The sequence below is a fragment of the Symphalangus syndactylus genome, chromosome 12 (assembly GCF_028878055.3).
Source record: "Symphalangus syndactylus isolate Jambi chromosome 12, NHGRI_mSymSyn1-v2.1_pri, whole genome shotgun sequence".
NCBI lineage: Eukaryota > Metazoa > Chordata > Mammalia > Primates > Hylobatidae > Symphalangus > Symphalangus syndactylus.
In genome coordinates this window covers 87568536-87585145 of record NC_072441.2, presented here as the reverse complement: position 1 = coordinate 87585145, position 16610 = coordinate 87568536, and the positions used below count along the sequence as shown (strand labels likewise).

Here is a 16610-nt window from a genome sequence, read left to right as displayed (position 1 = left end):
TTAAAATGATTTTTGGTCATTTTGACCCTCACTTTGTCCTTACCTTCTCATCTATAGCTCCCATCTGCATCTGCTTCTGAAGTGTCTTTCTTCTTAACCAATTTCATAGCATTTTGTAGCATTCTGCTTCCTGAGCTGTCTCCTCTTCTGATCCTGCTTACCTTATTCATCAGGAAGGCATTTCTGTCAGCCCCACAAGGCCTTCTCCATGTGGCTTATCTTCAGCCAGAAGAAGCAAAGAATCAGACCAAGTTACGTGAGCTCTGTTCACAAGCCCTAAGTCTCATAGCTGTCATGTGCTGATTAGCAGTCTTCTCCACTCAGACTCCCCACTACTCCCCACTTTCACCACCTAGTTCCCCTTCATTTGGAGTCCCACATTTGGGTGGCAGGAAATGTGCAGGGGATTGCCTGAAAATGTTCTTTCTAAAAAGTTTTTAGCTCATTCCAAACCCATCTCTTAAAAGATAGCTGTGTTCTTGCTTTGCTTATCTTATTGAAACACAAGGCAATTAGATTTCTGCACATAGCCTTTTCAGTAATAGCCACTTGTTCAAGCATCCAATTTATGACAGAAGATTCAGTTGAGTAATTTCACATGGTTTGCACTTCAGCAAGATGGACAGGTATCTTTAAATTTAAGCTTGAGATGAACACTAGATCATACATTGGCCTTGTCATGATCTCCTTGAGTAGGGCCAATGGGTGTCTGTCTACAGGTGTTTCAAGTGACCTGTGTTTTTATTCTGTTTTGAAAGACGTTCAGAAAATGATCCTCAATTATTAGAGGCTAGCTCTTAGTTTCCCTTTTGCCTTGGCTCTGACTATGATGTATGAGGCTTCACTGATCACATAACATTCTGGCTCTATGACTTTACCAATAGGCTTCCATCTGGAAGGCACACACAACTATTTAAGAAAAGATTATCATCTTAGGAGAAGAATTTCCTAACCAGCACTCTCAGCAGAGCATCCTGGACTTCTTTATTTCTCAGACTATACACAACAGGGTTTAGTAAAGGTGTTATGACAGTGTAGGTCACTGAGATTAACTGATCCTGATCTTTGGTATTCTCCAACTTGGGCTTGAAGTAGGCAATGGAGGCACAGCCATAGTGGATAATGACCACAGTGAAGTGGGATGCACAGGTGGCGAAGGTCTTCTTCCAGCCTTCAGCTGAGGCGATCTTGAGAATGGTGGAAATAATAAGGACATAAGAGATGAAGAGGAAGGTGGCTGGGGCTGTCATGGAAGGAGGCTCATAATTAAGGTCAGAATATCATTGATCATTGGGGTAGCACAGCCAGGTCCAACACAGGCCAAACATCACAGAAGAGATGCTCAGTCAGTGGGGTGCAAAAGGGCATCCTGAAAATGGCCACAGTCTGAACCAGTGAGAGTGAGAACCCTGTGGCACAGACTGAGGATGCCAGTATAGCACACACCCTCCAATTCATGATGACTGAGTAGCGAAGTGGGTTGCAGATGGCCACATAGTGATCATATCCCATTACTGCTAGCAGGAGGCAGTTGGTGATGGCAAAGCCAAGAAAAAAAAAGATCTGAGTCCCACTGACCTCCAGGGAAATGGATTGGCTCAGGCCTACAAGGCTGGAAAGCATGCGTGGGATAATGACCAGGGAATAGAAAGTCTCTGAAGTGGATAGCACACTTAAAAAGAAGTATATAGGAGTATGGAGGTGATGGTCAACACAGATTATGGCCAGAATGATGAAATTGCTAGCCAGAGTTAGGATGTAGAGGGCGAGAAAGACCACAAAATGTGTGAGCTGATGTTCTTGAAAATTGGAGAAACCTTGGAAAACAAAATCTCTTAACTCTGTGTGATTGGCTCTCTTCATTGAGAATCTCAGGTCTGAAAGAATAAGAGAAAGTCCACACCATCTTTTAACAAAAAATAACTGTGCTCTGGAGTACACTACAGAGAGCAAAAATGCAACACAGCGGAGATTCAGTTCAAAACTCAGTGAATCAACTTTCTTCTTTAGGGAGATGGCAGACTAAGTCCTCCGACTGAAAATAAAGATACACAAGATTTGAGCATTATTATTTCAAATTTTAATATAAAGCATTCTTCTTAAGTACACCTGGGTCATTTTAAAAACTGATCATCAATGGCCCATGAAATTGGTCTCAAAATTTTTTTAAGAACTGGATCTTCTTAAAAGGTAATCACATTCCCAGACTATGGTATAATTAAGATAGAAAATTTCATCTGGGCGCAGTGGCTCACACCTGTAATTCCAGCACTCTGGGAGGCAATGTTGGGCTGATCGCTTGAGTCCAGGTGTCCAAGACCAGCCCAGACAACATGGGGAAACCCCATCTCCTCAAAAGATACAAAAAATTAGCTAGGCATGGTGGTGCATGCCTGTAGTTTTAGCAACTTGGGAGGTTGAGGCAGGGGGATCACTTGAGCCTGGGAGGCAGAGGTGGCAGTGAGCTAAAATTGTGGCAGTGTACTCTAGCCTGGGTGACAGTGAGAGAAAAGAAAGAAAGAAAGAAAGAAAGAAAGAAAGAAAGAAAGAAAGAAAGAAAGAAAGAAAGGAAGGAAAGGAAAAGAAAGGAAAGAGAGAGAGAGAGAAAGAGAGAGAGAGGGAGAAAGAGAGAGAGAGAGGGAGAAAGAGAGAGAGAAAGAGGGAGAAAGAGAGAGAGAGAGGGAAAGAAAGAGAACTTCATAAAAATGCAAATGTTTGATAATGTAACCCATGGTTTAAAGAGGAATTCATAATGATAATTTAAAAAAATTTTAATTAAACAATGATTAAAGAGACACATACCAAGATATGTTCAATCCATTTAGAACATACTAGAAGGAAAATTCTAGTACAAAATGCTTGTTAGAGAGGAAGAGGCCAAAAGTAAGCTGAGCAGTCATACTAAGAAGTTATAAAAGCAAGACCATGAAGGAAGTAGAAGGAAAAAAATAGTGATGACAGAGATGTTAATAATATAAAAGAAGGATAAAATAGAGAAGATCCACAAAGATATAAATTAATAAACTTTAGTAAACTGCTAGTGAAACTGGGCAAGAAAAAAGGAGAGAAGACATAAATAAACTCTATTATACATAAAAGCACATAATTATGGACGTTTTAGGAACAAAAAGATGAAAAGTAACATTATAAACAGCTTTATCAATGAAATGGATACATTGTGTTGAATTTTCTAGCCAGCCCAGTAAGGCAAGAAAAGAGCATTAAAGATATAAGAATTGAGAAGGAAGAATTAAAACTGACATTTTTTTTACAGTAGGTGTGACTGTGTACATAGAAAGTTAATACATTTATAGAAAAAAATTAATATTGAATCAAGAATGAGAAAACCTGATAAGTAGTGTAGCTATTTTAAGAAATAGTTAAAAACTATAAATAAATAAACTTCCAGGCCAAGACAATATACTGTTACAAAACGTTCAAAGATAACTTAATTTCAGTATTATACAAACTATTTTAGAAAATGGAAGAGAAGGAAGTATTTCCCACCTCATTTTACAAAGTGGGCATTATCTTGACACCAAACTTAACAGGCTAATCTTACTTACACATATGGATGTAAAATTCTTCAACAAAATACAGTGGGCCATTGCTATCTGTGGGTTCTGCATCCTTGGATTCAAACCAATCACAGATCAAAAATATTGGGAAAAATGCATTTGTACTGAATGTGTACAGACATTTTCCCCACTATTTCCTAAACAATACAGTGTAATAACAATTTATATAGCATTTACATTGTATCAGGTACTATAAGTAAGCTAGAGATGATTTGAAGTATAAGGAGGATGTGCATAGGTTACATGCAAATACTTCACTATTTTGTATCATGGACTTGAACATCTGTGAATTTTGATATCCATGAGAAGTCCTGGAACCAGTACCTCGTGGATACTGAGAGACAGCTATATTATCAAACCAAATCCAGCAATGTATAATAAAATGGATACATGACCAAGTTGGTTTTATTTCAGAACGTAAAGTTTGTTTAACATTTAAACAGTCCAATTATATATTTCCTCAAATAAAGTATCTCAAAAAAGTCATACGATTATTTTAATAGCTGCCACAAAAGCATTCTTAAAATTCAGTGTCTATTTTGAGAAGAACCCTTAGTAAACTAGGACTAAAATATTTTCTTTACGTTAATAAAGCATATGTATTCAATTCTACGTTCAACGTCTAACTTAATGGTAAGATATTGAATGATTATCTTTAAGATTAAGAAGAAAACAAGGGTGACGGCTTTATCCACTTCTCTTTGACATTGTATTGAATGTCATACTAGCCAGCCTAATAAAGCAATAAAAAGACATTAAAGGTATAAAGATTGAAAAGAAAGGAATAAAACTTAACTTTCTTTTTATTTTAGTGATTCCAGGACATTTTATTCTTTTACACTTTCTTTCTTTTTTCTTTTTTTGGTGCTTTATTTTATTTTATTCCTTATTATACTGTAAGTTCTGGGGTACGTGTGCAAACATGCAGTTTTGTTACATAGGTATACATGTGCCATGGTGGTTTGCTGCACCTATCAACCCGTTATCTACATTAGGTATTTCTCCCAGTGCTATCCCTTACCTAGCCTCCCACCCCCTGATAGGCCCTGGTGTGTGATGTTCCCCTCCCTGTGTCCATGTGTACTCATCGTTCAACTCCCATTTATGAGTGAGAATGGTTTTCTGTTCTTGTGTTAGTTTGCTGAGAAGGATGGTTTCCAGCTTCATTCACATCCCTGCAAAGGACATGAACTCATCCTTTTTATGGCTGCATAGTATTCCATGGTGTATATGTGCCACATTTTCTTTATCCAGTCTATCATTGATGAGCATTTGGGTTGGTTCCAAGTCTTTGCTATTGTGAACAGTGATGCAATAAACATACATGTGCATGTGTCTTTATAGTAGAATGATTTATAATCCTTTGGGTATATACCCAGTAATGGGATTGCTGGGTCAAATGGTATTTCTAGTTCTAGATCCTTGAGAAATTGCCACACTGTCTTCCACAGTGGTTGAACTAATTTACACACCCACCAACAGTGTAAAAGCGTTCCTATTTCTCCACATCCTCTCCAGCATCTGTTTCCTGACTTTTTCACCATTCTAACTGACATGAGATGGTATCTCACTGTAGTTTTGACTTGCATTTCTCTAATGACCAGGGATGATGAGCATTTTTTCGTATGTTTCTTGGCCGCATAAATGTCTTCTTTTGAGAAGTATCTGTTCATGTCATTTACCCACTTTTTGATGGGGTTGTTTTTTCTTGTAAAATTGTTTAAATTCTTTGTAGATAGTAGATATTAACTCTGTTTCAGATGCATAGATTGCAAAAATTTTCTCCCATTCTGTAGGTTGCCTGTTCACTCTGATGATAGTTTCTTTTGCCTTCAGAAGCTCTTTAGTTTAATTAGATCCAATTTGTCTATTTTGGCTTTTGTGGCCATTGCTTTTGGTGTTTTAGTCATGAAGTTTTGCCCATGCCTATGTCCTCAATGGTATTGCCTACGTTTTCTTCTAGGGTTTTTATGGATTTAGGTCTTACATTTAAGTCTTTAATCCATCTTGAGTTAATTTTTGTAAAAGGTGTAAGGAAAAGATCCAGTTTTAGCTTTCTGCATATAGCTAGCCAGCTTGCCCAACACCATTTATTAAATAGGGAATCCTTTCCCCATTTCTTGTTTTTGTCAGGTTTGTCAAAGATCCAATTGTTGTAGATGTGTAGTGTTATTTCTGAAGCCTCTGTTCTGCTCCATTGGTCTATATATCTGTTTTGGTTACTGTAGACTTGTAGTATAGTTTGAAATCAGGTAACTTAATGCCTCCAGCTTTGTTTTTTGCTTAGGATTGTCTTGGCTATGCAGGCTCTTTTTTTGTTCCATGTGAAATTTAAAGTAGTTTTTTCCAGTTCTGTGAAGAAAGTCAATAGTAGTTTGATAGGGATAGCATTGAATCTATAAATTACTTTGGGCAGTATGGCCATTTTCATAATACTGATTCTTCCTATCCATGAGCATGGAAAGTTTTTCCATTTTTTGTGTCCTCTCTTATTTCTTTGAGCAGTGCTTCGTAGTTCTCCTTGAAGAGGTCCTTCACATCCCTTTTAAGTTGTATTCCTAGGTATTTTATTCTCTTTGTAGCAATAGTGAATGGGAGTTCACTCATGATTTGGCTCTCTCTTTGTCTATTATTGGTGTATAGGAATGCTTGTGGTTTTTGCACAATGAGTTTGTATCCTGAGACTTTGCTGAAGTTGCTTATCAGCTTAAGGAGATTTGGAGCTGATACTGTGGGGTTTTCTGAATATACAATCATGTCATCTGCAAAAAGAGACAATTTTACTTCATCTTTTCTTAATTGAATACCCTTTATTTCTTTCTCTTGCCTGATTGCCCTGGCCAGAACTTCCAATACTATGTTGAATAAGAGTGGTGAGAGAGGGCATCCTTATCTTGTGCCGGTTTTCGAAGGGAATGCTTCCAGTTTTTGCCCATTCAGTATGATATTGGCTGTGAGTTTGTCATAAATAGCTCTTATTATTTTGAGATACATTCTGTCAATACCTAGTTTATTGACAGTCTTTAGCATGAAGGGCTGCTGAATTTTGTTGAAGGCCTTTTCTGCATCTACTGAAATAATCATGTGGTTTTTGTCATTGGTTCTGTTTATGTGATGGATTATGTTTATTGATTTGCATATGTCAAACCAGCCTTGCATCCCAGGGATGAAGCCAACTTGATCGTGGTGGATAAGCTTTTTGATGTGCTGCTGGATTTGGTTTGCCAGTATTTTATTGAGGATTTTCGCATCGATGTTCATCAGGGATATTGGCCTGAAATTTTCTTTTTTTGTTGTGTCTCTGACAGGTTTTGGTATCAGAATGATGCTGGCCTCACAATGAGTTAGGGAGGATTCCCTCCTTTTCTGTGGTTTGGAATAGTTTCAGAAGGAATGGTATCAGCTCCTCTTTGTATCTCTTGTAGAATTCAGCTGTGAATCTGTCTAGTCCTGGACTTTTTTTGGTTGGTAGGCTATTAATTAATGCCTCAATTTCAGAACCTGTTATTGGTCTATTCAGGGATTCGACGTCTTCCTAGTTTAGTCTTGGGAGGGTGTATGTGTCCAGGAATTTATCCATTTCTTCTAGATTTTCTAGTTTGTTTGCTCAGAGGTGTTTATAGTATTCTCAGGCAATACAGAGAACACCACTTTTTTTATAGATGATGTGACTGTATACACAGAAAATCTGAAATAAATTTCTGATAAATTATTAGAATTATTAAGAAAGTTTAACAAACTTTTTGGTACAAAATTTATATGTACCCTAAAACTTAAACTATAATAAAAAAATTTATATGTAAAAATCCACTGTATTTCAGTATTTCAACAAATGATAGCAAAGTATAAAGCCACTATTATTTACAATAGCTTCAAAAAAATAAAGTATCCATGAATAAAGACCTTTATATCAAGAATTACAATATCTTAGTGAAGACTAAAAAAGACAGAAATAAATGGTTATGCCTATGAATTGGAAGATATAATATTATGATATTACGATTAGTGCACAATTGACTGATGAGTTCAATGCAATTCAATCAGAATCCTAAATAGATTGTTTTGGATTATTTGTTTTTTAGATTGACAACTCATATTAAACTGTATGTGGAAGCACAAACATCCAAGAATAGCCAAACATTCTTGAAGAAGAGAAACAAATGGAGAGAATTTGTCCTTCAAATATCGTTTCCTATAATAAAGCTGTAGTAATTAAGAAGGCATGGTTTTGGCACAGGGATAAGCACTCGAACCAATGAGAGAAAATGGAGTTCTAAAATATGAAAATTATTCAAACGGGGCTGGCATTCCTGATTGATGGAAAGCACAGACTAGCCAATTAATGCAATAGTTGGTCATTCATATGAGGAAAAAATGAAATTAGCTTAGCTTACACCACACAAAATTCAATCACAAATGGATTAAAAACCTATAAACAAACAAAAAACCCTATTAAATATTTAGAAGACACTATGTGAGAATATTTTTAAAACTTGAGATAAATGATTTCTTAAACAAGGTACAAAACAGCAAAAAAATGACAACCTTTATTATATAAAAATTAATTTGTGTTTTCCAGAATCAAAAAAAAAAAAAGAAAAAAAGCAAGGTAAAAATAGAGAAAAGATATTTGCAACAAAAAATAGATAAAATACTAGTATTTGGAGTATCTAATGGATTCTGAGGATCAAAGAGAAAAAAATCATTTTAATATAATGATAGATAAGAGGAATAAATAGGAACTTCATATGAGAGGAAGCACAAATGGCATACAAACATGTGAACAAGCCTTTAACATCATTAGTAGCCAGGGAAAAATAAGACAACACCCCAAAAATTAAGACCATAGACCATTTCATTCTCATAAAATGGTCAATAGTCAAAATTGTGCCAAATATAGACAAGGGAAGCTCCAGTCTCCTACTGGTGGGAGAGTAAATTGATGCAATCATTTCAGAAAACGGTTTGACATTACGTGCTACAGTAGAAAACAAACATGTTGTATAAGCCAGGAATTCTACCGTTAGATATTTAATCCAGAAAAACTCAAAAGACAAATGCACAAAGTTTACAGTTTTGTTTGTTTAAACAAAAAAAAAAAAAAAAAAGGAAAACTGAAACAAGTCAAATGTTCTTCAGAATTAGAAAGAACATTTAAATTGAAACAAAATTTCACAATGAACTGTGATAGAGCACTGAATGAATTACTATAGAGGAGGGGTGGGTAAACCAAAGCCTACAGAGCAGTCAAATGTTTTTATAAATAAAGTTTTACTGGAGCACAATCACATCAATTTGTTTATGTATTGCGTATGGCTGCTTTCGTACTATAATAGAGTTGAGTAGGTGCAATAGAGACTGCATGGCCTGCGAAGACTAAAATAATTACTAACTAGTCCTTTACAGAAAAAGTTTGCTGACTCATATTAAAGATAATTAAAGGGACTAATAACATTTTTTCAAATCAACATGAATGAATCTCAGAGTTATTATGATTATGTTGAATAATGGAAGCACATCATTTATATATTATATAGAGAGATTATGATTGAGCAATTATATATAAATTCAATATATTATATATGGTGCATGTGTGTGCATGCATCATGTGTGTGTATCCCATTTATTTAACATTCAAAGGAAGGCAGGATTAGATAATGTATTATTTAGGGACACTCTCTTTTTTAAAAATATGGAAATGCTTTAACCTAAAGTTCATGACGGTGACTAGTTGGCATATATTTAAAGTTTTTGAAAGGAGCATTTATGAGGCTTCTAGATTCATGATGATATTCTAATTCTCAGCCTGGGTAGCGGGGACCTAAGTGTTTGTTTTGTTATTCCTCTTAACATGTATGTTTTTGCATACATTTTTAAATGCATTCCATATTTTACAATAAAACTTATAATGTTACACATCTAGAAAACTGTTCACGATATTGCTAAATGGAAGAAATATTATAAAACAGTAAAGGTCATATGATCCCAATATTGTAAACAAAAGAAAGATATATATCCATGTATATGTAAATGTGTGCACAGAGAAAAAACACTCAGAGGATTCATAAACGAATATATGTAACATTTGTAAACAAAGAGTAATGCAACATTATTTTAAAAATATGTATTATGCAGCTTTAAACATAATGCATATGATAATTTTATAATTCAGTGGAAAATAGTAAGTGAAGAAGCAGGGTATGATATAGTATATACAGAATAATCTCAATTATATGAATATCTGCATAGAGAAAGACTGAATGGAAATCATCTAAATGTTAGTAGAACATGGTTCTGCATGGTGTAATTATGGGTAAGATTCTACTGTCTCCTAATTTTTCCCTAGTGTCCATGATAAGTATGTATTACTTATGCAGTGGGGTTGAGGATATGTTCAACTTTTTAAGCCTTTCTTGAGGCCATTCTCTCAACCATCTTTCCATCTAGATATCCCTCCCTCTTTGGTTCTCTTTGCATTTCATTCCTGCTATGATAGCACTTGTCACATTCAATTGAAATTATTATCTGACATTTCAACTAGATTTTAAGCTTCCTTATTATAGAGATCATTCTCAATTCCATATCGCTAAAGCTATCCTAATTTTTGCCATATTTTAAGTTTTTGATAAGTATGTGTTAAATGAACTAATGAATAAGGGAATGCTCTTGAGATAATTCTAGTATGAAGAAGACCCTCACCTCTGCCAGATATACACAGAAACACTTCTTCGGGCACAGAAACCAAGAAATGTATTTAAGTGAGAATCTAGAGTATAGAGCTATAGGGTAGTGAGAGGTAGAGAATATGGTCTCTTCCTTTAGGGAAATTGCAGGCATGTGGAGCATATGAAGCACCCAAGCAAAAGAAAGACAGAAAAACTGGCATACAGATAGATAGGAAAGGATAAAATCCACAGAGCTCATTAAGTTGCAGAAGCTGAGAAGCTGCTAGAGCTAAAAGACATGAAAGGGCAATATAGGAAAAGATGGAGAGATAAACTAAATGCTGACAAACCATTATCATTAAGAAGGGACATGAATAATTATTCTGAGTTAGTTTTCCAATACTTAAGTTTTAGTGAATAGCTCTTTTCTCTAAAAAGATGGTAAAAACGTATATGAATGTTTTTTCCATTTTACAGTTTTCTTTATTCTTCAAAGTCATAATAAATCTATCAGAAATAACTATGTGGTAGAAAAGTGAGAAAACTGAATTCCAAAAAGGAAAAAGGAATATCACACATTTAGTTCATGGCAGAGCTAACTTGGAAACTCAGCTCTCTTGACCCTGAACACTGAGTCCTTTGCTATTAGAAAAATCTCATTACTGAAAGAAAAAATTATTTTTATCTCAGCTGAGATACTGATACATGAAACACTGATATACAGAAGTGAATGAACCTTCTTTAGGAAGACATTTTTTTAAAAGGGAATCATTGTATCTTATTCTGAGTTGCTTTTGATGTCTCTGTCAAGAGGCAGGAACATGGACCGTGTAAGTGTTACCCAATTTCCTCATAGTTCCTGACGTAGCTACTATCATCTGATAGGAGGGTGAGGCTCAGAGGAAAATAGTGTTCCTTTTATTTGTTCTCTGCTATGGCAAGTCTATTATCTATCTGTCTAGAATCCTTAGCCTCATTCTAATTCACACCCACCTATCTCTCTCTCTTTCTCTCTCTCTCTTTCTCTCTCTCTCTCACACCCCTCCCCCTCCCCACCCCCCACACACATTATGCTGAGTACATTTTTCTGCAAGTAGTGATCCTGATGCCCCCATGCATTATTGCTGAAAAGGGGCAGGAACAGTAATCTGACCAGGACTGTGCATGATAGATAAGGGGTGTCAACATAGCATATAGACTCTCAAAGCTGATGGAAAAATGAAGGTGGCCCTTATACTCTAAATGGCTGAGGAGTTAGAAAATAAAACGCAGAAACTAACTTTTGGTTAACATACACCAGCGTAAAAGCTAGTGATTACTCTGCGAGGAAATAAAATACTCCCATTTAATAGGTGGAGAATTTGAGGCTCAGTGGGATAAGCTACTTCAGTGGGATAAGCTACTTAAGTCCGACTCACAAATCTAGTAATTGGCGGTTGCAGGTGTGAAACAAAGATATTTCTGACTCCAAATCCCATGCATTTCCACCAAATCAATGCCCTATTGAATGAATTTTCAGGCAAGGTGTTCAGGTAAGAGAAGAAGGAGACAATAGCTATTATGAAAACTGCCTCTCAGCCTTATGGACTCAAAAGATGCCAGAGACATCAGGAACAGATGACAATTCTGGGAGTTATGAAAGTTGTCTTATTCACTCTTCCCTCCATGATTTTCTGCAGCCGATTTTATTATTTAAACATAAAGCTTGTAAGAATACTATATTTCACTTTATAAGTCATCAGCTCTCAATCAGCCATCATGCAAGATACAGGGAAATTATGAAACTCTAATATCACAAAAATAATCAGAAAACTGAAGAGAAAAGGGAAGCATACCAGAAAATTTAAAATCAAGTTTCCTCTCCTTTTTTTCTATCAATAACCACTTACTTTTTGCAAACTTGGCAGAGGAAATGAGAGAAATTCTCCTTTTAGCTGTTGTATTTGAACATGAAAAGAAAATAAATAAATAAAATAAACAACAACAACAACAAAAGCCTGAGATTAGACCCTCTCCAAAAGGTCTAGTAGGAGAAATTGAAAGTTTCAAGCTTGGATGATCAGCGCTTCCTGAGTGTCCGAAGGAAGATTCGAGTATGGTGACTAATTCAAGGTCCAGAGCATTGACTCCTCTGGCTTGGGAAAGTCTTCCTGCAGAGTTGAAATCTCTTGCAACCCCAAATCCAGGAACTCTGTTTACTCCTGAAAGAGAAGCAACTTCATCTGCTCTAGAACTCTGGGGACTTCCCCTTGAGAATCATTCCAGGGCACAGAGGGAAGCAGAGTTTATGACTCTATCCCAGGGATCTGATTAGGGATTTGGGCAATTAGTAAAACAAAACTCATTGCCTTTGGTTATTGACTCACCAAAGCAGCTTGCATCTTAGAACATAAAGTCTATTTTGTTAACAAACCAATGAACCTAGAAGAAACCTGCAAAATAAAATGGCCTATTTATTATATGTTTGAGGATCATTTCTTTATTTATTAAACCAATAAATATTAATGGAGATCTACTTATGTGTGATGATTTATGCTGAGTATTGAGGATGCAAGCATGACAAAACAGTCATGGGGTTTGCTCTCATAGAGCTTATCAAGGAGGGAGGCATACAAAACTATAGCTAATCCATTGTTATCTTTGTGCAAATTAGCAAAAGGAGACTCTTCATGTAGATGCAGCCAATGTACACACTCCTTGATGAGCAGAGACTGTATTTATACAATTAGTAAAACGGCACTCTTGCTTATAGACAGAGGGAGATCTATAACAGAATGCATGGCTTGTCAAGTGGACTGTCAGCTAGATTTTATCCCTCATTCTCTTCCTGATTAGGTGTCCTTGTCCTTGTCCAGTGAATAGCCTTCCCACCTAGGCATATTTCAAATAAATCATCTCACAAGTAAATACATTATTATGAACAAAAATAAATGCTAAAAGGAAAGGTGTGAGCCATTATGAGAATATAACAAAGAAGGTAGGTTGTCCTAGTCTGGGAAGACTTTAAATACTTTTCTGAGGCACCATGTTCAAACAGGAATATTTAAGATAGATATACGTCAACCAAGAAAGAAGTTTTAAGATAGAGAGTAAAACATGAGTGAAGTACTTGAGAGATTAATAATAATAACTCATTCTGAGAAGTGAAAGAAGGCAAAATTGTACACACAGTCTGAGGGAGAGATGACGTTAGAAGGTAATAGGGGATGAGATCATACAGAGTCTTGTGCCACTTTGTAAGGCCAATGTGGAGCCAGCAAAGCTTTTTAAACTGTGAATAGCACAATCAGATGTGCATTTCAAAAAGTCTAGTTGAAATGAGAAAAATGAATTGGAGAAGCAAATTTGGAAGCAGAAAATTTAATTAGGAAGATACTGCAGTTCTCCAGTGGAAATATGATGAGAGCTGGAACTAGAGTGGTAGACATGAAGATGATTTTGGCTTGTTGGGACACATAGAACCAGCTCACAATAGGCATCCTAGGATACATGGTCAATAGACCTGCCTTTACCATCCCTAGCAGTGATTTGAGTCATTTCTCAGAAGATGTTTGTCTAGAGAAAGTGCAGCTTTTTAAAGAAGTCTGAAGGGCTTGCATTGTAATCCTCCTATTGTAGCTTCACAGAATACCAACTTAATTCTCCACATGGAGAATCATTATAGCCTCTCACCCAATTTCAGACTAGAACCCTTGAATGAAGAGGTGGCCGTATACCTTTAAGAACAGATCTTGTGATATTGCCACAAATATATATTATAAACACACATATCAGTCACTATAAAAAATAAACTCTCGTTGAACACATGGGATCTACTGAGTTGTAAGGCTTTAGTGGTAGAGCTGCTTACACTGTATTCTTGACTAACTTCAGAGCCTTCTCTTGTTTTGGGCCCTACTCAAAACTGATGGTATCATGAATTACTTAGGAAATGGGTTGAAGTAGCTGATGTGTAATATGTTGCCAAATGTGTCTATTTCAAATAATACATTTAGAAATAGGGAAATAAATAGAATACATTTGGGAATCACTGGACATGTTATGAAATAAATTCAGACCAAAATTTTCTAATTTTAGTTGACCTTCCTGAGCCTCTATGCTACATTGTTGCTATGGTTTGAATGTTTCTGCCAAAACTCAGGTTGAAATTTAATTGTAATTGTAACAATGTTGAGAGGTAGGACTTTTAACAGGTGATAAGTCATGAGGACTCTGCTCCCATGAATGGGCTAATACTGCTATCAGCAAAGTGCGTTAGTTATCATGGGAATGGGTTCTTGATAAAAACGATGAGTGTGGCCCAGTTTTCTCTCTGCCTCACATGCATGCCTGCTTCCTCATTCTACCATGGACTGACCCTTGTCAGATGCCAGTGCCATTCTCATGGGCCTCCCAGCTCCAGAACAGTGAGTCAAATTTCTGTTATTTATAAATTACCCAGTCTGTGGTATTCTGTTATGGCAACAGAAAATGGACTAGACAATTGTGTTTGGTATCCAGAGGTAAGTGTCAGTTCAGAGGCAGTGTCCAGTAATCTCTCTGGCATATATTCCTTATAATCACTTACCTTGGTGAATGGATGCAGGTTCCTTCAGACAAGACCACAAAAAGAATTTATATTATGTATGTACAACAATGTCGTAGGGTGCATCCTTAAGAGGATATCACCATTCAAGGGGTTCTGGGAATATAAACTTGAGCTAGTCTGGAAAATTAGATGAGAGGTATAATTCTCCATTATGGTGACTCAAGTCAGGATTATGCTCATGAGTCCTAGAGATTTTAAAAACATATTTTTACTATTATATGGATCTATTTTTCATTCTATTTCAGTCTCAGGAATGCCATGGTCAATTACATAGCACCAAAGAGTTCTGCAAGCAAACAATTCTAAAGACTACTGCTACCCATTTTATTAACCACATATACTCTTTACTATCTGATAGGCACATGATGCCACTTGGTTCTTAATGAGATTTCATTCTCCCTGTTGAAATCAGTGAACCATTCAATGGCAACATCTCACATATTCAATTACAGTCAGTAGAAAATAATCACTGTTAAGATTTCCCCCGGTTGAGTCCATATTTCAGCAACTGAGCAAACAGCTAGAGCTACTCTAATCACCTTGATCAGATATATTGGACCTGGAATCTCTGGCTAAGTACACCATCCATATATGTTGCCTATCTCAATATTATGTTTCTTCCTCTTCTGTCTAACAAATTTAGAATCAATTCTTACACACATTTCCCAGGTTCCTGATACTATGAATTAGGGGTATTCTGAGACTTAACACTAGTTTTGGCTTAGGAGGCAATGGAGCCATAGAGAGAGTGAAGTGGACAGAATTTCTAGTAACGGTGGCCAGAAAAGGTCATCAACTCCCTTTTGCAAAACAAGTATAAAACTGAATGAAATTATCATAAACAACCATTTCAGGACACTGGAAATTGACAAAAGGCAGATAAGAAATTAAGAAACATTTATGCTCAAAAAATAACTAGAGCCTCAGATAAGAATAGCAAGAGTCTGTTTTTTTTTTTTGTTGTTGTTGTTGTTGTTGTTGTCTTTGGTTTTGTTTTTTTGGTCTGGGGATGCTCCCAACTTCTTCCTCATGCCCCCAGGTCAGTGGGTAGAAACTTTAGTTTTATATGCTTGAAGTTGGTTGTAAAAAAACAGCAGCTTTGGTGCCAGAAAAGTCAATCTATATTTGCAGTGGAGGTTGGGTGAGAAATTCCAATTTGCAGTGGAGGTTGGGTGAGAAACTCCAGCTTTAAACAAAAGAGACCTGAGAAAGCCTCATTAAAAGTGAAAGCCAGGTGAGACCTGAGAACTGGCTGGAACTTTGACTACATTCACAGCTTGGGCACAGGTTGATCAACAGGGGGTGTAACCCCATGGGCTCTAGGTGTTTGTTTACAATCTCTGCCCAATAGCTAACCATTAGGCAATATAGTCAGGGAAAATCCTAGAATTCTAGGCTAAAAAATAATTAAAAACCAAGAATACACTAGCATCCACATTCAGCAGATTCTGCATTTAAGTTGGAGAAAGTTAACTAAAAAAAGCAAACAACAAGAATGATATTTGAAAACATAAAACAAAATCCAGAGTTGCTACAAAATGTTCTGTTATTAACCACATATTATAAATCAGGTAAAGACACAGAAAAGTGAGAGTCAAACTCAGGGGACAAAAGCAGTCAATAGAAATTGTTCTGAATGACCCCATATGTTGATTTAGCAGGCAGAGACATGGGAAATAGATTGTATAAAATATTTAGAGAATTAAATGAAACTGTGTTCAACAAATTAAAAGAAAAATATCATGACAGTGATCCAGAATATTTGGACTTTTAAAAAGG

The 16610-nt window shown here is 36.1% G+C and overlaps 1 pseudogene; it reads right to left on the bottom strand.

Moving 5' to 3' along the window:
* Positions 1 to 932: 932 nt before the first annotated feature.
* Positions 933 to 1863, bottom strand: LOC134734763 (olfactory receptor 10J1-like; annotated as a pseudogene).
* Between the last annotated feature and the right edge of the window lie 14747 nt (positions 1864 to 16610).